The 20593-nt window shown below is 42.9% G+C and overlaps 2 long non-coding RNA genes across 3 annotated transcripts in view; one reads left to right on the forward strand and one right to left on the reverse strand.

The window, feature by feature from the left end:
- The window catches only part of LOC116225420 (uncharacterized), an 83119-nt gene extending 64235 nt beyond the window's left edge, over positions 1-18884 (forward strand). Inside the window, exons 2-4 of one of the 2 annotated variants that reach the window (XR_016470473.1) lie at positions 9719-9851; positions 10031-10221; positions 18800-18884. This is a non-coding gene — a long non-coding RNA (uncharacterized LOC116225420). Of the gene's footprint in view, positions 1-9718; positions 9852-10030; positions 10925-18799 lie in introns of those variants that run through there. The other variant, XR_004166072.2, reaches the window with a different exon arrangement.
- LOC116225421 (uncharacterized) overlaps positions 1-20593 on the reverse strand; it is a 144725-nt gene that overhangs the window by 7472 nt on the left and 116660 nt on the right. Inside the window, exons 9-14 of the long non-coding RNA XR_016470472.1 lie at positions 16481-19432; positions 15322-15388; positions 15100-15180; positions 9494-9630; positions 7345-8074; positions 1687-1801 (exon numbers count right to left, since the gene is read on the reverse strand). This is a non-coding gene — a long non-coding RNA (uncharacterized LOC116225421). The remainder of the gene's footprint in view (positions 1-1686; positions 1802-7344; positions 8075-9493; positions 9631-15099; positions 15181-15321; positions 15389-16480; positions 19433-20593) is intronic.

Below are 20593 nucleotides of genomic sequence, written 5' to 3' on the forward strand. Positions count from 1 at the left end.
TAGCCTAGTTATTCTCAGTAACATCTGGTTCATGAGCACTGATGTACTACATGATCAGAGAATAAGTTCCTTAAAATAATCTATTCTCACCAAAATGTAAACGTACCTTTTATTATTGTCACGGTTGCTAAACAATGTGAAGTGCACTGGGGAAGTGCTGAGTTGAGGCACCAGAAGAAGAGGCTGCGATCATAGAAAGGTTGAAATTTCTCCTCTGATCATTTCTGACAGCTCGGAGTGGTTCTTCCACAATTGGAACCACTTGTGCTGCTTATTAATATAATGAAACTTATCCTCCAGCAAAAACAGAACCAAAGGTTGACACAAGAGTGGAGGGAGAGGCTGAAACCTGATCTGGTTAGGGATCTCTTAAAGATGATGGAAGTCTAATAAAATCCAGTCTGCTTCCTACCTCCATTACAACTCCCACTCCCAGTCTGTCTTCACAAGCTAAAGTGGAATAATTCCTCCTTCCTCAGCCAAGCCAAACCCACCATTGGGCTCGAATATCAATATATCCTAACAGCATCTAACAGTCTTTGGCAGCTTGGCCTCTTTTGGTACCTTTCCCAATCTATGAAATTCTTTCTTTTGATTCCAATGGGTGCTAAAACATCTCTTGTTTCATAGTGGACTTTTTATTTTCATAATTTTTTCTACCTTTCCCCCCCCCCTGTTTCCAGAATACTTCATAAAAGCTCAGTACTTGATATATCTTCAGTGTGGAGACAAACATTAGCTGAGAAAAGAAAAATGTGCACTTTTCCGTTAGCAAATGGTTACAGGAAAGATGTACATCTTGCATCTTGTTGGATCCCTCACTGCCAGAACAGAAGTTGTGAGTTGTAAAGTCAAAAAGTACCCTAACAATTAGAACCACAACAACCTGAGGTCTTCAAACATCTCAAGAGCCAAGTAAGAAAGCAGCTAACTAGAACTGGAAGGCTAAGCAGAACAAAGTGTCAGAGTTGATATAGCTCATTACATTTAAGTGGAAAATAAGGGATGAAAGTTTAGTTTTTTAAAAAAAAATAAAAGGAAACATCCAAGAATGAGTTTACAAAAGTGCAATATTTTCTCTCAAAGCCGTAAGGTTAGCAGGTTGGTATCCAGCATCTGTGACTGATTAGGGGCATTTGAGATGGCAGGTGGCTTTAGGAAATGGAAACCTTACAGGGCTTTACAAATACTTTCTGTAGTTAGGCAAAGTTATTTGATTTATTCTCAGTGGTTTTCATTCTATAGCCTAGTTTAATATCTATCAACTTGTCTTAATCCATGTTAATATTTTCTTATAGACACAGCGTTGTGTAAATTCTCCAATCAGATTCCTAGAAGTTGCCCTGGAGAATAATAGAGTTACTGGGTTTACACTACTGAGGGCTGTGTTAAGGTAAAGAACATAAATCACGGCATTTAAAAATGCCAGTCAAATCTTTCAGACAGTAATGAGATCAAGAACCAGATCTGATCATATTTGCTCCTGACAATTTTAAGAAGACCTATAATTCCGTGTACTTCCACCATGTGTGGTCACATTGAAATTGCATGTCTGCATTAAGCAGCCAAAGCCAGAAAAAGCCCTCCAAAACTACAGGGCAGGCTTAAATCACACAGCTTGGTTGATCTACACCAAGTTTAATAGTGTCACACACTCAGAGAACGAGCAAGGAAAGCTAAACGTACCGCATGGCAGTTCCTTGTCCTGGACACCAGGCCAGCAGCTCCAAGAAGCTACGTGAGATGCAGGGCCACCAAATGTAGCTCTTCTTCTGGCTTGGACAGAAACCAGAACTTCTCTCTGGGAAGAGACAACCAAAACAGGGTAGTCAACCCCATAGGAAATGGCCAGAACTGCTTGACAAATGGAACCAACGTACAACTGGCTCCTCCAGAAATAATAACAATAATAAAACTATTTGCAGCTGACAGCAGTATGGCTAATAGATGATCCAGGGCAGGGAGGAGTTAAAAATTTCAATTATCTTTCCTAGGTAGCATTCCTGGGGAATAACTCGAGGAGCAAATACCATAGAAACCCCAACATAGGTTTGTTATTACTGCAGATGAAAAATCAGCATTCAGCCAAACCTCTCCGTTCTCTGTCATTGTAAAACCAGTCCCACTGTGCTGTCTGAGAAGTTCTAACCTCAGCACTCGTCCGGATCCATTTCCAGCTATCTGTGTGTGTGTCTGTGTATGTTCTTCCACAGATTTAGTTTAAATCTCCTTTCCTGAAGCTGTACAGCATTCTGATTTATAGGATTTTCCTAAGCTTCACATAGCCTTTTCTTTTCTACACAAAATATGTTTTACTACTTTGTGTTTTTTCCCAAAGAAATGGATTTTATTGGACAGTGCTTCACACATAGCTGCATAACGTTTGTCTTATGGATTTTGTATTAAACCACTTTAACAGTTTTGTAGACCTGAGGAACTCTGCAAATACTGTGAGTGAAATGCCCTGAGCTCTATCTTGCATGCTTTGAACTGAGCACAGTGAACTTTGCCTAGATACTCAGCTGGCACATGAGCAGTCCATTTGCAATTCAGAGAGAGGGCCTGATCCTGCACTTACCAAAGCCAGAGGAAACCCTGCTGCTGAAAGCAGCAAGACCAGCAGCAAAGTCATAATGAGTACTTAAGATGGTATTTCACAATAACTGTAATGTGACAATCATGATTAAGTGGTGTTTTTTTTCCAGAGGCAGTGTCTGAATTAATAGGATCTTTCCAACTCGCTCTCCTTGAAATGGTTTGTGAGACTTAAAATAAATAAGTCTCTAGGACGCTTCTTCATTGTTAGGATTTATACTCATTTCATAAATAGCTGTTAGATTTTGAAGTTTTTTTACATCGTTGTCATCTTCCCTTCTTTATTGTAGCATGAGTAATCTAATTTTTCTGCATAACATGTTGCAGTTTGATAGACAGATCTCTGAGGGATGCCGTATGTGTCAGCATCAGTGAAAATGACTTCTGAGGTTGGCTCACACCCCCACGCGAGTGTGGAATCCAAATCACCCCAGAGTTACACATCCGCCTGCCCCACGCCTCACTGCTGGATAATGTATTCGTTTGCCTCTGGCAAGAGAAAAAAAGTGAGCTCCTCCATTGCATACTGATGTCATGGGGAAGAAGCCATAATTGGGGCTGGTCACATGTTAATGGGACTGTAAGCTGCTTTTTGCTGTCTGTGTAGATAAACTTCAGCTCTCTTGATCTGCACCTATAGATATCACGTACTTGGAGCATACACCAGGTTTGGGGACTTAGCAATTCAGACATTTCACACACACACACAAAAAAAGAAATACTAATAGGCTGGAGGCTCCTCGGTTTTTCTTTTCCCCAGAACCTGATCACAGTGGCAGGAGATTTTTATTTTACTTCATCACTACTTCGGTTTATCAGTAATAATTAATGGCACATGCAATTGCATTCCCCATTTTAATCAAGGACACAGCTTTCAAATCTACAGTTCTAGCAGGAAAGCACTCACAAATCAGCTGCCCTTTCTTTTTCCTTTTAACAAGCAGATGCAGACCAGGAAAGAGGGATTTTTGCTTTGGCTGCATCTAAACCTTTATTGCTCAGCTTGAAAGTTGAGAGAATGAAGTTCCCATGTTTCATGCCTCATTCCCTCCTCCCAGCAATACACTTAAATAATTTGGGCACCAATACTTCCAGTCCTCATGTGAAGGATAAGAATACCTCCAGTGACTCATCTGTTTCTAGTTAGGCCCTAAGCACACTCCTGCCCTTTCTTCCTGCTTGTAATAGCTGTAGAAGTTATTAGGTCTGCTGGCTCTAACTGGGAGCTCAGCATGGTCTGCCACTGGGTTGTGTAGGCTTGGATCATTGCTCCGTAACTCCTTTTCCCTATCTGTAAACAGGACCTCTAGTGAGGACACAGAGGGAGTGTGGAGCATCTGTGATGAATGCTGTTACCTGGTAATATAAGCACAGGTGGCAGTGATACTAGAGTTAAATCTGCAGATATAAGACTGTGATCTGTTATTTGTCACCCCATTTCCAGTTAGGGAAACTGAGCTGGTTTTGGTACAGAGCCACTACATTCAGTTGTCTTAACCTTCAGCCTGGATAACTGCAAGGAAGAACGCAAGAATTTTTTGCCTGATATCTTAACATGGCATGATATGCTTCATTAGTGGCATGTAAATAAACTGCCTTATTTGGAGCACTCTGTTCCTGACATATAACTCATTTCTCATTTAACAAATTTAATTCTGCATATTATGTGTATTTTTTACATGACAGGAAAGATTTGAAGATGCATCTTATCAGACAAAACACAAACAGCGACTCCTAGGAGAAATCATCATTCTTCCTCTGCTAAAGTGAGAGCCCAGGGCCCAGCCTGGGGTTAGCCATGTATGACACTAGGCATAGCTTCACTAGCAAGCTCTTAATAGAGACTGTGTTTCCTGGCAAATCTCAGGTAATAATGTTGGTGGATATCAATCAAATCTTAAGTACATAAGACTCAATTATGATGTTGTGAATACAGAGGCTGCTCAAATCCAGTCCAGACTATGAACTCAATCTGCTGTTTACTTAAAGTATATAGAAAATGCTTGACCTCTTCTCAGTGGCATCCATGTGGAAACACTCGACGATAAAGACCTTCCTTGGTTTTCATAGGAATCACGTTTCAACATTTTTATCTTCTCTAATTAAGGTCAGCGGTCATGTACTCCCAGCTTTCTACTCACCCTTCTCCTTCACCAAAATAGCAGGCATTTATCCAGCTGCAGTTACCCTGTGTGAAATGCATGTGGGCCAATTTGTGCCTCTGTAATTCCAGGGGCAGAACGAAGTCGTGAAAATGTGGGGCTTTGCTGAAACAAATCCTGTTTGTGGGCTTCCACGCTCACATGCTCATACACCATGATGAGGACCAATATCTAATAGAAGAGAGGTGGGGGGTAGGATTGCTTGCAAATCTAATTCCACTACTAGAATTTCCCCTTACCCACAGCTCATATTCCCACTCAGTAGGAAAGGTGTGAGAGATGTCTGAAGGAGGATGGCAGAGAGTGAATCTCGTATCCCTTTGCAACAATGTAAGTGCTAACTGCAGGCAGGAAGCAAGGGGCTAACTAGTAGACATCTAGGAAAACACCTGGGAAAATGGTAAAAAACTTCATTTTTTCATTGTCAAAGAAACCCAGAAACATTTCACATCCCAGCTTCCCTGAAGCTTCAACTTTGCTATGCTTTGACTCAAGCCCTGGCTGCATCTTCATGAAAACCCACACCATACTGAATGGGGCACAGTCAAGGAATGTTAAGCTAATGCCACAGCCAGAGCTGTTGCTGCAGGATGGCAGAGGACACCTGTAAAGCCATAACATGATGGAAAATATAGCAATAACAGCAGGGTTGCAAAATCTTTGGCTGTAGCAAAGGAGGATGAGCCCAAAAGCAGCAGCCATAGATACAGAAATAAATGAAGAAGCTGCTTACCTTCAGAAGGCCTCAGGTAGGTAGGAGTCTTCAATGAACTGCTCATGCCTGCTCTGCCAACCTTTAAAGAGGTCTGGAAAGGGGTAGATCCTGGCTCCACCCCTTCTGGTCACTCAGCTGCATTGCATTGCATTGCATGCACCTGAGCTCCCTGGTTCGGCCCTGCCTTCCCACCAGGTGCTCAATCACTGCTTCAGGCCATGACTTAACATTTCTGCTGCACCACCTCAGCCCACCACCGAGGCTTAACAAACACATCCCCCAGAACACAGGGCATGTGGGGACTGTGCTTATACTTAAAAAGCCCTAGTAACTTTTAGGAGAATTATACTTCCTGATCACCAATTACATAATTTCTACAAATATGAACTTTTATTATGAATAATGAATACAATTATTTTATTATTATTATTCAGTTTTTTGCAGCTGTGAATGGTTAACAATGAAAGGGAAAGATTCATGAAATAAAACTCTATAAAACAAAATCGAGCCAGGCATCTTCAGACTTGGGTATTTATTTAGGCTTGTAGCATTGCACTCTTTCCCTTTGGACTGGCCTGTTCTCATTTCTCACACACAGCAGAATATCATTTTCAGAAAAGAGCTAATGCTCTTAAAAAAAAAAAAAAGAAAAGAAAAGAAAGAAAAAAAACCAGAACAAAACTAACAGAGTTGTGCCCTGTGTGAGATTGTCTTGACCCTTCGCAAAGGCAGCTGTGCAAGCCAGATCCTCATCTCCTCCCTCAGCACACGCTTCCAGCCTTACTGCTGTGCTTGTGCTGACTTCAGTCATGACTGTATGTACAGGATTAGGCCACTTGTTTTCTTTAGAGAATAACAACCCCAAAACATGATTTATTTTTCCCACTATGCTGGGTTTATAAGTAGCTGGAATTGGCTCTTTGCTCCTACAGCTGGAGTGGGGCACATGGAACAAGACTTCTAGAAATCTCCAAACCATCTCACAGCCAGCAGAAGGCAGAGGGACACTGAACAGTTTCTGGATTAAGGACTGGGTCTCATTTTTCTTGCATTTCACTTGCACTCCCTGTACTTGTCTTCGCTTTTGTCTGTCATTCTCCACAATCCCACTGTAACCCCAGCTGTCCCATGTTCTGAAGAGACATCTTGCATTTCTGGCTGCTGTTGGACAGGCCCACCAAGATTCTCTGTGGAAATATGTCTGGCTCACTACTTTACATCAGTAGAAAGCTTGTGATGGAGACTGTGAGAATTTAGAGGCACTACAGTAGTTACATGTCAACACGTATTTGTCTTCACTGATTTATATGGGAGATCTGGGGAGTTACCAGAATACTCAAGCCATTGGCCTTCCAAGGACAAAGCAGAAAAATTAAGGGACTTCTTCCTCCACAGCTCAGAGTAAAGGGCTTTGAGCAGCTGAGCCTATTGTCAGAATCATTGCCAGTACCCAGCAAAAAACTTGTGAAAGTTTCCTCCGTTCTTAGATCTGCAGAAGGTTTTGTGTTGTCACTTAAATGTAGAGTAGCGCAATAAAATTCAAGGATGTTGAGCATGAATGAGCTCAGTCACTCATGCCACAAAGAAGGTATGTTTTATTAAATTTTGAGCCCCTTACATATTCACACCAGCCTCTGAATCACATTCCTTTTCCTTTCAACCAGAGGATGTTCTCCCATCGACAAAGATTTTGCAAGTAAAGCTGTTGTACCATTTTGTTTGCCCTGAACTGAGATGCACCTACTTTGGATCTGCATACCAGCAACTCCTGAAAATCACTGCCTGCAGAGCACGCTGAAGAAGGAAAGATGGTATCCTAGAGATGAACTACAGGGTCACTTTTTAGTAGCAGACAAACTAATCACTCAGTACCTGCTTTGTCTTTCCATACTGGGGCTGGGTTCGACACATCTTCCATTTAGTTCTGACTGACCAGCCTTTACACTTCATTTGTTCCTCATTTAATTTCTGCAGCATCTTCCTGCATCCTTTTTTGGAAACCTCCATATTCCTGGCAAAATACAGTCACCAGGGGCTGCTTAGATGTCCTCAGACCCCCTTGGAATTAATATTTTTTTGTGAGTGTGCTGTGCATTTTCTTCAGTGTTAATATATGTTATCTTGTTTAATTTTGCATCAGTTTGCACGTTCTCATCCTGGGTTGTATCCAGTAAGATCTTCCCATGATACATTTTGCCTTCTGCTGTTCCCACGACACATCTTCTGCTGTGACAGGATTTGCTTTGTGGATTCAAGTTTTCAAAGAGATGTGGGGCCTTTTCCCTTTTAGGCGCTCACTGTTGTTAGGATTTTCTGTGCCGTGACAACTTCATGTTGATAGCAGGTTAGACATGGTCTTTTTTTCAGTTCAGTATTGGTGTAACTTGAAATCCTTTCTAATTTGAGTATCTGAGTTGCTAGAATGAAAGTCTGCAGTTTGTGCCCCGTCATCCACTTTGCTGCTGGTTGTTCCATGCTTTGAGTGTTTCTACAAGGCAAAATGGTAAATACTGTCCAAAGATAGGTCGTATGTTAGAGCACTGGGACTCCTTTTTGAAGAATGTCATTGGACAAGTCACTGATCTCTCCATGCCTCAGTTCCCTGGATAAAATAATACAGACAGATAAAATAATCCTAATGGTAGCCTGACTTCCTTTAGATATTGTGAGAATCGATGCACAGAGATGGGTATCAAAGTAATAAGGGTCACAGGAGTTAAATAAAAAATAAAGCAGAAATTACTTAAGACTTTGTCAGCTACTAAGGATTACTGTTCATTTTAAAATCTCTGCCTGTTTACAAACTGGGATTGTTCCTAACATGTAACTTCAGCCTCCCAGCCGAAGTGAGGGTGTTAGCAAGTCTCGCAGTGCAGCACAGCACACCTTATCTCTCGGTGAAAAATCAAAGGCACATTTCCAGCTGTGCCCATGAGCACTATTTGGTCAATGAACAAAGCAACTGACACCTCATATCCAACCTCCCGAACGATCCCAGTCTGATTCAGGTGCACAAACAAGTGCAGAAATGAGCTCCATGCACAGAACTCGTTATTCAATCAAGCCTTTAATTGTAAATGTTTTAAGCAAGGAATTGCCCTGTTTTATGAAAGCGTGCTCAGCAATACTCCGCCATGGACATCTGTCATTCAGCAGGCGCCACCCAATAAAAGTACTTAAAATGTTCTGTTCCTCAATTAAAATATAAAACAGAGCTGTTTAGGAGCTTTTACGAGGTGATTTCTGTTTACCTGACAGATTTCCTCACTGGAGGAGTACGGAGTGGGATTTCAGTTTCTGATCAGAAGCAACCACTCTACAGAATAGTAAAGCTCCAATTGTTCTGATTTATTCTTTTTAAACCTCAGGAACACTAAATGGGGAACAAAGAAGTCTCCACTGCAAAGTTCAAAACTAGGAAGGGCTGTTGCTGGTTGCGTGCCCTCCCGAAACAGACAGATGACATCAGTCCTGCGTTTGCACTTTGCTGCCGTGCCTGGGCTGAAGAAATGCAGGAACCAGAACTAATCTTTGCAGCCTGCATCAGACCCTGCTACCCTCTTCCAAATTAACTCTGGCAAATCCTAGGAAAAAAAAGCCTGTTTTGTTCTGCTCTGAAGCAGCCTGTTATGCGGAGGAACAAGACTATGGCTAGGCAGAGAACTCCATTTTCCCCTGATGGAGCACTGCAGGAACGTTGTCGTGGTCCTGGTCTCCTAACCTGCCTATGGCTTTGAACAGAGACTTTTCTTTTTTCCTCCTACTACTTAAACAGAATTGTGCCATACACTTCTATTTCTCCTTGTGTGAGAGCCTCAGAAACTCATCTACCCTGGGATGACAGGTGCCTCTTGCCATTGCTAGTCTGCCCACTGCAACCAGGTCTGTTTTTAATGACTCTCATTAGAGGTGACACTTTCGCAGTACCAGTGCTGCTGCACCAGCAATGATAAGACCCTCTGTGCCATCTGGTAGAATATGTGCCCACATGCAGCCTCACCAGGATTTCCCTGTTACTCACCAGCAGCTCTACTCAGCTGTATCCCACCCCTCTGTGGTACGTTTCCTTGCTGAACTGCATTTGGAATACCTCTGCCAGCTCATGCCAGAACCTGATGAGCAAGGAAATATTGCGCCAATCCATCTTCAGCCTGGAAACTACAAAAAAAGTTTTGCTTTATATTATGCATGGTATCTGGAAAAGCAGTGGTTTGCTCCACAGTCTCCTATGTTTCATTCTATGCAGGGCCTGCTCACTTCATCATATCCAGTCAGCCTTGGGATGAAGGATGACAGTGTCATGATGAGAACACTTGTGTCCTTACAAGATGAAGCCTTCAACACTGAACCTTAAAACCAAGCCATCCAGCTCCAGCCAGGTAATAATTTTTGAAGTAATTCTCCCACCACTGTTACCTGTTGTATTACTCTTCATCACACTGGGGTCACACAGCTGGGCTCCAGCACCACAGGCAAGTGAAGGACGGAGCTCATGGGGCTGAGCTGAGGGGGGTGAAGGTAGGTTCATTACCCAGTGCCATTCTGCTTCTCCCTACAGCTCCTCGTGGTTGCCTGCGGCTCCAGGGAGCTGCCACATCAAGTAATGAACCTCAAAGTGAACCAAAGTGGGATTCCATGCACATCACACCAGCCCTCCTTTGGGAAATGCAAACCTGTCCCAGGAGTTTCAGGCATCCTGTGTTCATCTTCTATTGCCTCGTTGAAGAAGTAAAACTACCTGCTGCTGAGGTAAAAATAATACTAAATACTGAATAACAATACTAAGGCTCAAGATGGTGATTCTCTGCTCAGCTGTCATTCTAATCTTCCATGAGAAATAAAATTTCCTTTTAAAATAAAGGAGAGAAAAAGCAAACATGAAAAACCCATGAACAGCTACCTCCTGGGTTTTGCATAGCAGGTACTGGGAGGAGGCATTCTTCCTCAACCAACACTGCTCAGAAAATGTTAGGAAATCTTGTTAGCCTCTAACTCAATCTGTTGCTTTTTCTTCCTCTCCAGCAGCAGCATGACTTAAGGATGAGACATTAGCCCTTACTTTGATACCCCCACTGGCAGTTCAAGTCAGATTCGTCCTGTTACTTATGTGTACCCTTTTGTGAGCATATCGATTACACAAGTGAGTTCTCTAGTACTTGGGCACTCAATACAGCCACACAATGGAGAAAAGCATCCCAGTTAACGCAGAATTACACGTGTGCTAAAACAGGGGACAGGAATAAATACTGGCGTACAACTCAAAGCCACAACTTAAGAGCTGTGTATTTTACTGCAAGGCAGTGCTTTATGCTATTAAAAATAAAGCCTGCATTTTAATTTCCAAGCCGTGGCAGAATTGCCATCTTTAGGCCACTTTCGAACACACCAGATTATCTCACAATAATCCAAAATCCAGTGCAAGCCCCTCCCTCCCCTGTTCATTTTTACCCTTTGCATTATGAATGCTGTGAGTAAGGACTGCCTGTTTCACAGGGGGCTTGGTATCACAGAAAGCTGGTTGTTGATCTCTGGATGCCTGCAGGCCAGCAATCTGTGCTACAAGTTACCCCTCTTAAAAAAATACAAAAAGACAAGTGGATAAAACTGGTACAAGCATCTGTAACAAGCTAATTGGACCCTTGTGGGCAACATAGCAGATACAAAATTAAAACAAACAAAACATGTCATTGTACAACTGTACTTTCAGGACCATTATCACGAAGGGATCCGTCTGGATTTTTATTTTTGGTTTGTTTTGTTTAAAAGGACCTAATTATGGCCAGAGCTGGAGTATCACAAGTCTGTTTTCATCTATAAAGAAAGGATATTTTGCCTCTGAACCTGAGAAATTGTTAGAAGTTGGTAATTAGTATGACTTGTTAATAGAGTTTGGCTGTGATTAAGCTGTGATTGAGTGTGAGTTTGGTTCTTGTCAATGCGAATGCCTGTAAGGTTGAGAGATGTTTAATGAGACACCTGTTGTCAGCAGCACCCAGTGGGCTTTGTCACGCCTGATTGGAATTTGTACTACAGAGCTGGAGTGACGCTCCTCTGAAACACAGCAGTACATGGGCACCTGGTGGAGCACGAGGGGGCTGAGGCCTGAAGGAGGGTCGGACCTGTGGGGTACAGTGCCTGGCTGCAAAGAGCAGCCCCTCAGTGAGACTAGGCTCTGCAGTGCAGCTCTGCAGCCTGTGGAAAGTTGTTACTGAGTGCCTTGGGGATGGGCTATGTCCAGCAGGCCAGGTGATGCTCTGCAGGCTGAACAGTTGCTCTAGCTCCAGCCATGGTATTTAAATATGATAAAGCGTCCTTGTGAAGAGCCATGTGATTATGTCTGACTTGGGGAGTGCAACAGGCAAAAACTGCTGACATCTTAATTTAGCCCCTGTGGGGCTTTAACATTTCTCTCTTTGGGAGAAGGCAAGAGAGGGATGCAACCAGGTATATTTAATGCCCCTCAATTTAATGCCCAGGGCCTTTAAAATGTTAGATTCATGGAGTGAGGCTCAGCTCACTCCATAGGCTGATATACATCTCTATCTCTAGGCATCATCCTCAAGCAAAAATGTCCCAGTGAGCAAACTCAGTATCTCCTGGTATTAGGCCAGCAAGAAAGTTTCTTTCAAAGACTGCATTTTTCTGTTAGAAATCAGTATAATTCTCCACATGTCTCCATGTAGCTACTCCCCACCCCAAAATCCAGGACTGATCATAACTTTGCATATTTGGACTGCATACATACAATATTATTTCCCCAAAACATCTTTCAGCATTTTCAAGTGGCTCCTATTTAAAACATACCTCATTTTTACATGAAAAAGGACAAAGAAGCTGGAAATAGTCAAGCCCATAGTTTTCACAGTCTTTCAGTACCTGAGGCCTGCCTCGGCTGGGAACAGAGCAGAAACATTTCAGCTCACAGAATGTCCTTGAGGAAGGAGCCAGTGGCTTTGTGATGAAGCTGAGCAACCACTGGATGGCATTGCTCTACACAAATGTACCTGTGAGCACATGCAGCTGAGTGTGAGCAGGCTGCTTCACCAAGGAGATTAATTCAGACCCGAGAGGCTCAGGCTGCTGTGACCCCACCAATCCTCTAAATAATAGTTGGGTTTCTCTTAGCTGTCTCACTCCAAGTTCTGGACACAGTTTGGTCAGAGCGAACAAAGCAGACTTCCCAAAGCACACTTAGTTCTAGGCTGAGTATATTCTTCTTTCATTTTAGGTTAGGTCAAATACTTAGCCAGTTTTTTACACTCTTCCTTCTTATGAGAGGGGAAAAGAATCATTTGTAGCTTGTGATCAAATCAAAGTAACTCAGGGCAAGCACAGCCAGCCAGCAAGTTCTGCTTTCACACGAGTCCTGGTCCTGCAGCCATTCTGGCCAGGCAGCTCCAGCTCCCAGGGCTCAGCACAGTGCGAGTCAGCTAGGTTTGTTATTTGTGTGTAATGTGAAAAGCAGAACTAAAGAAAAAAAAGAAAAAAACTGGGTGCCAGGCATCTCTGGCTTTGATGTGGGTTCCATAATTTTGAGACTAGGTTATTATCCCAAGTGTGGTGCCTGTGCTTGTGACAGTGGCCTCTCAGCACACATAATACAACTCTGCCTTCTGCTACAGCACTTATTGATAAGGAGTCAGCTGGTGGACAAATAACCTGATGTTCATATTTTCCCCTGGGGTCTGTGTTTCTTTCATTAACAGCACACACTGCATTGGCCTAGTTTTTTTAACGACTACATCTGGCCAAGCCTATCTGAAAATGTCATTGGCCCAGTTCAGGCCCAGGAGAAATCCGCTGATGGCTTTGGAGAAGCAGCAGGATGTTTGGAATTGCAGCCCCACAGAAGGTGGATCTGAAGGGGAATAATGCAGGATTTTTGAGAGTCAAGTTTAAATTAACTGGCACCCAATAGTCTGCACATCTGTCTTCAAATTAGGATATAACTTACTTACAATTGAGTCTTGTATACTGACTGCTAGGTAAAGATTTCTGGGCACAGATTGCCTATTAGTATTGCCCCAGTTTTGACTGATCTAACAAATTTAATAATCATAGTCATTTGGGTAAATCCACTTAAACTGGAATTAAAATGTCACGGTCAGTTCAAGTCCTGCAGCAGCTCCTATACATTGGTTCTCAGGTCTGTACCCAGAGCCTGTTGCACTCACCTGCCTCCTTAAGTACTGGAGAAGCAAGACCAATAGATCACTTCATAAAATGTTACGTTTCTTTTGTGACTCCATTTGTCTCCTTTTTCTGGCCCTACCTCCAAGTCCAAACAAACAAACAAAAAAACCTGTATCCATCTTCATCTGCTCAGCAGTTTGTTAATAAATGTTTCCCACTGTCAGAAACGCTTAGGCTCTGTGGGAAATTTAGGCTCTATTAGTAGTGGGCAACTCAGAGCCAACTTCTGGTGGCCACCACTCTGCTACAGCGACTCCAGGAGCAGGCCAACACTACTGGTGTTGATTAACTGCTTATTGTCTCCTATTAGGAACCACTGATTGAGATTTCTCGGGTCACCCACAGCCCCTACGAAGTAGCACAAACCATCAGTGGGCTCAGTGGTTTTAATCTCTTTCCACTGACATTGGAGGAAAAGGCAGTTTGTTCTGAACTTCAGCACAGGGCTGTGTTTGAACACAGGCAGGATAAATCTGAGCATCGTGTTTAGCAGTGGAGAGTAAAAGAATAAGAAATAAAAGGAAGGGTGTTCCTATAGACCTTCCATTGCACAACAGGTTGTGTCTGGGAAATACTGCCTTGCACCCAGCATTGGTGAGGGATGATAGAAATCCTGACCAGGGCACCCACTGCTGTGCTGGCTGTTTTAAGACAGATTGTACAGGCAGTCAGCTCAGCATGCAAATTTGCCCTGGATTTTTCTAGAGTCACAGCAACTTCCCAGGCCTCCAGAAAGTCAAGGTGACCTTCGAAGGGGAAGTCCAGAGCATTGGTAGGTAATGGGAATTTATAAAGAAAAGAAAGAAATGTTAGACTAATTCCAACCCATTACAGAACTCTTAAGAAAAATGAACTGTATCTGCTGAAGTGGCTCATTCTGTTCAGTGGCACAATGTAATGGGGGATCTGTCACTGTCAGTGCTGCTCTTGTCTCTCTGAAAGCCACGGTGCCTTTCACAACCACTAAATAAAAATTCAAGCCAGCTGTCCCACCTGCCGGAGCAGTTTCTATTCTGGGCTCTGGTGTGCTGTAGGTATTGTGCTCATTGATTAGCTGTGGCTTATTGTCCCTTGACATTGTTAGGGAATATTCTCTAGGTTATAATCGCTAGGACTGATATAGGCAGAACATTTCAAACCTTGCTGCTGCAGTTTAGCAGCTATTGTGCATGGTGCTAGGCTGTGGCTACATCTGCAGGTCAGACTGTGGTGGGTAGCATTTTGATAGGAATTGAGAAGGAAACTTTAGAGAAGTTGCCCAAGTCAGAAAAGATGGGGGCCTAGCTGTCAGCAAGGTGTTAGGGCAGGATTAACACCCTTTAGCAGTGGCACAGCTGTTCCATTGAAGATGCTAGCATGCAAGCAGGGGAGGGAAGAGCCTCTCGTGAAATACTGAACAGAGCCAGTGACTGTTAGTAAAAGGGAAGTTTTTACCCCAAGAAGCTGAAAGTGCCTCTTCAAGCTGGTTATTTTTGTGGGAATAAGTTCCAAAACAAGCAGAGTCTCACTTCAGGTCTGCAAAAGAAGCAAAAATATTTACCTCTCTTTTTAAGGTCAGACTGGCTTCTGGGGAGGAGAATAACAGTGATAATGTAGATAATGAAGTCTCTTAAGTGCCTTGGCAGAGAACGTGCAGATTAACACACAGATCCTTACCTAAAGAAGGCATGCAGCGCTGAGTCTCCTCCCCTGAAAGCACTATAAGTTGTGATAGGAGTTGGTTCTGGAAGATAATGGATTTAACATAGAAAGAAACTGGTATTTTGCCCATGATTGTCTTTCTAGGAAAGGAGTCAGAACAGTGAATTTCTCCCTCTGCTGCTTATGATAAAAGTAGAAAATAATAGTTTATCTTTAGCTTTTCTGCTGACCAAATTGAGTTTGTCCAATGCATCAGGATTCCCCAGGACAGCATAATATCAAAGACTTCTACTGGAAGCCTTAGCATATCTGGATGTTAAACACAGAGTTACACTTGGGAATTAGATTATGCCAGCCAAGGGTGCAGTTTTACAGTCAGCTTAAGCTGACCTGAGACCAGGTTGCCAACAGCATTACTTCCCCATTCAACCTATGTATCAACATTTATTCAGCCATGCAGTCCATTCCATGACTAGATTTGGCTGGGGCTTAAACATGATGGTAGTGTCAGTCTGAGAGATGGGGGATAAAATGGGATCACCCCTTCAAATGGCATCGTAGGCTTAAGCTAATCAAGAATAGTACTGTGAAGTTGTGCAGAAACAGGGATGCTAAATCGACAGCGTCTCCGTGAGAGAGGAGGAACTTTTTACTCAATTTGCACCAAAACCTCCAGAGCCTTGAATTCATGCTTCCCCGTGAGAGAGGGGGAACCAAGAACTGCCTGTCTGACCCCTATGGGAGTCAGGGAGCTGCTAGTCCTTTGCTGCTTCATTCCTCACTCCTTCTTTCATCTATTACAATCACCCTGTCAGAAAAAAAGATTACTCTTAGATGCCACAGCCCCAAAGGTGTCAGGTCTGTACCTCCCTGCAGGATGTGGGCCAGATGCCCACCTCTGCCCAGACCTCTGCTCCCTTTCCCTTAAACCACTCCACAGCCGTCCCACAGGAGCCAGGAATGAAGTGAGTCAGGCCCTGCCACCGGTGTGCAGGGAAGCGACAGCAGCTACATCTGCTCACTCTACTCCACGCTCAGGATCTGTGACATTGCTATCAGCACAGCCTGAAACAGAACGGGTGCGAGCTCTGGGAAAGAGTAGAGGGTCTGGATGAAAACAATAATAACCACAGGGATACCACCAGCCCTAGTGGGAGCAAAAATGTTGCTTTACCACTTCTGAGTGCAGCACAGCATATGGACAGTCTGGGACTGTTGTCAGCAACCCAGAATGGGGTAGCTCTGTTCTGGCAAACACCATTTTTTGTCTTTATGACCAAAGAATAGTTGCATGTTGGAAGCTCTGTAGTTGCTAGGGGATGAGCCATTAATATGTTGGCGACTCAGAAGTCAGCTAAAGCAAATGCTGAGATAAAATTACTTTTTACCGCCTCTGTTTCACCCCAAGTGTGTCATCCAGTCTACTTGCTCTGCTTAGGGTATCTCTTGCACACTGTGCTGTGCTAACTTCTTTGTCCTTTTTGATTTTATTTGTCACCTTTCCCAACCAGGCCTCCAAAGAATAATATAAATGTGACAGCCTAGAAAGACTTCTTACATGATAAATCCCTGCTTACTGGCAGAGTAAGACTTCAGGCTGTTTTTCTCCTATAAAAAACTTTCCTCTAGTTGCCTGAAAAGTAAGAATGGCATAAAATGACTGATGGTAATGATGAGAGCTGTGTTGCTAAATCAAAGTGTGGGAATGGGAATGCACCCTACAGAATCACTAGTAATTCTGTGATGGGCCTTAAGGGTGTTACCCACTTCCTAGCCCACAGTTCTCCCTGCCCAACTGTTGGGGTAACTCTGCATTATCTTATTACGGAACAGTGATGCTTTTTCCCTTCCCTGTAGTTTCTTCCTACTGGTGTCAATGGTGGCTTCTCCCCTTTTATGCCAGTAGCCTGCTTCACCACACTGCTCAGTGCAGCCTGCAAGTCTTGCCTGCTGCAGTGGCAAGCGCAGCTCTGGAAAGGTTTAATCCAAAACAGAACAAAGTATTCCTATTGGGGGTTGGAGATTCATGATCCTTGCCAACCCTGGCCATTCTGTGATTCTGTGATTCTATTCCAAAATAAATACATCTGTAGATCTCCTGATTTTACAATAGCATTCACTAAACAATGGAGAGAATATAAGTTGAGCATCGCTTAAGCATCCTTTCCTCCCTCCAGCCCAGCACCCATCCATAAATAACATAAAGATGCATATATATATTTTTAAAGCCTGGAATTTTAAAGCAGCTGCTCCCAGTCCCCTCCAGTGATTCCCCAGACACGTCCCCTTTGCCCTGCTACACAAGTGTATGGTTCCAAACCATTCTTCAGTGAAGTAGGTTCTGCTTTTCCTGTTTGCTTTAACCCACACCACTTACAGCTAACTGAGAAACAATACAAAGCCATGTTTTGTGTGATCACCTAGTACCCTGCAAACAACAATATTCATTAAAAAATAGTCCAGGCATACTACAGCTGCCAGCTTCTGTCTCTACTGTGACACGACATATTTTTTTTCATTTTGAGTCACTGAACAAAAGTCATAAACAGTTGCTCTGATCAAAAGAAATCTCTGCTAGAGTCTGTGGCTTGTTCACCCCTTCCCTTCATGCCAGCCACTGTTCATTTCATTGAATGTTCGTTCTGCTGTACAGCTGGCTCTTGAGTAAGTCAGAGCAAATTCTGTGCTGTACAGTAATACATTTAGAATGAATGTGTTGTTTCTATCGATGGAAAACAATTTAGCTATTTTTGGGACATGGGAAGCATATATGCCAAGGTGAGCAACACTGGTATCTGTTAGTACCTTGCCTGTACTGTCGGTATGGATGTACCTGGACTTGTTCTCATGTGATCAGTGTTGTAGATGCAAACAGTGTTCATTTTAAAAATGCATATTTAGCAGATCAGAGCTCCAAAATAATAATAATCAGTATATCATAATCACTTTGAAAGCCTTCTCAGTTACAAGCCTATTTTCTCTTTAGATACTGTGAGTATTCCTTTAAACAGATGATGAGGGTAGGATTTCAGTTGTAGTGCTACATCACCTATATCTGCTCCTCAGCACTGTTCCTCCAAGCTCTGCTCCATATGCAGATACAGTACAATATTAACCAGCCCCTTAATTATGAGTAAAGTATTAAATGTATTTGAAAAATGTAGGAGGTGACAAAACATCCACTGAGTTCTCTGAGGACAGAAACATCATTTATTGAATGTACTTCGGATAACTTTAGTCAGACCATGAACTACATTGCTTGCTGCACAGAAAAGCTGCACAGAAAAATGCGTCTCTACTTTGCATGAGCCTTGGCACATCTTTTTTTTTTTTTTTTTTTTTTTTTTTTCCATGTAATTTGTTTCCACCCTTATTTGCAACACAACCACAAGCATTTCGATATTTTCCATTAAAAAGAACAAGATTGTGTTTCTGAGGTAGTGGGCACCATGAAATCAGGAGCTGGAATTACACTGTTCTGTATTCTTAATAGAACTCTGAACAGGAGCTGCAAACACAGAGATTCAGAGGAACCAGGAATCCTGGGCTGCCATCTGTACAGCCTGCTGAGCTCCAGCAGGTGGATGTGTGATGGAAGGAGCTGTGCCCCCAGGAGAGTGTGAAGGTCTTGTGCTGCAAGCTCCCAGGTAACCATGCACAGCTCACGAGCTGCGAGCCCTGTGGCACTGAATGTCCATTCTTGCCAGTAGCAAACTGTTCTCTATCAGTGTGAAATAACGCTTCAAATGCTTAACATGTTCTGAATTGTTTGTTTAAATGGAAGAGTGTTTTTCAAGGTAAGGAGGAATGAGACTCTTATGCTTTTTTTGTCTGGAAATATGTATATATAGAATTGTTTGAAAAAAAATAGCCTTGGTCATTCACACACGGAATAATTGAAACAGCATTAATAGCTATTAGCTCAGTGATGAGAAGGCCCTGTTCAGTGAGGCTAAAGGATACAAGAGGTAACAATTGGAATTCCTCAAGACGAGCTCCTTCTCACAGCACACCCCATCCAAAATCTCCTCCTTAACGGCTGCCCGGCTGACTTTAAACTGCCAACACCGACAAAAAGGGGACGTTGCATCTTTTACAAACAGCCTTTTGTTTGCCGTTCTGACACCTGCGAAAAGCAAAATTGTTATTTTCTTGCTGCTTGTTGCTAGTTTGATGCCCGCTCTGGGGCCCTACATCAGAGACACTGTTCAAAACAGGTTGCAGGGGTCCGTTTCCGTGCTGTCTGCCGATGGTGCTGCCTGAAGGAAAACCATGGAAACGGAGTTTGACAGGCTCACAGGGACCCACGGCTGCCAGAGCCGCTGCCTTTGAGCGCCTGATGAAGACATCACAGAGCAAACACAACATTAAAACGCTGCTGGCTGCTTTGCATCACTTAGAATGCAAATCTCTTTGTTCTGCTCGGCCCTTGCGTTTTGTAGCTGAGGAATCTGTGCTATCATCTGACACGGATTTGCTGACCTTTCTTCCTTCCCTGTCCACTCTCCTAAAATATATATATATATATATATATATATATATATATATTCAAAATATATTTAAAAAATATTTTAGAAGATCAGCTTTTGTGGGAAGGAGAGTGGCATGGCTCTGTGCATTTTGAAATGGCCCCAGTTTTTTTCAGTTCCTGAGATTTCTATGCACAAATTAAACACCCATATTGCAGAGCAGGCTGGTTTGGCTTGCTTTGTTGCTCCCTGTGTATTATTTGACTTGGATTCATTTACATGGCAACTCACAGGGGTAGATTTTATGTCATCTTTATGCCACAGATTAAAAGGTAAAAGTAATCCTTTATTTGCACAGCACATCCCCTCCAACCCTTTAAGCTGTATAGATGAAAATAGAGGAGAAAAATGCAAACTCTCCCACCACCATAATACTTATTTTATAACTTATGCTAAATTTAAGCTGTGTGGTTATTATTCTGCCCTCTATTTGTAAGTGGCTTGTATTTTAACTGCAGTTTCTGATTTCAGTAACTGTCAGACCTTTGAAATACCCCACACCTTTGTGCTCAGATATGGGATTTTGGTGGCTCCTGACAGGCTGAGCTATGCATGTGGCAATCAGGAAGGCTTTTTTTGCTGATTGGAGAAACCACAGTGAGCACCTGCAGTAGGAAGGAGCTGGTGGGGAGACAGCAAACAAACTGGCTCTTCTCTCAGAAGTGATAATTTATCATTTCATTCTCCCTGTGCTGCGTAACTCACACATTACTTACGCTGAGAGAGGGTTATCATTGCTAAACTGGAAACAATACACA

Source organism: Phasianus colchicus, chromosome 12 (genome assembly GCF_987193195.1).
Source record: "Phasianus colchicus chromosome 12, bPhaCol1.hap1.1, whole genome shotgun sequence".
Classification (NCBI taxonomy): Eukaryota; Metazoa; Chordata; class Aves; order Galliformes; family Phasianidae; genus Phasianus; species Phasianus colchicus.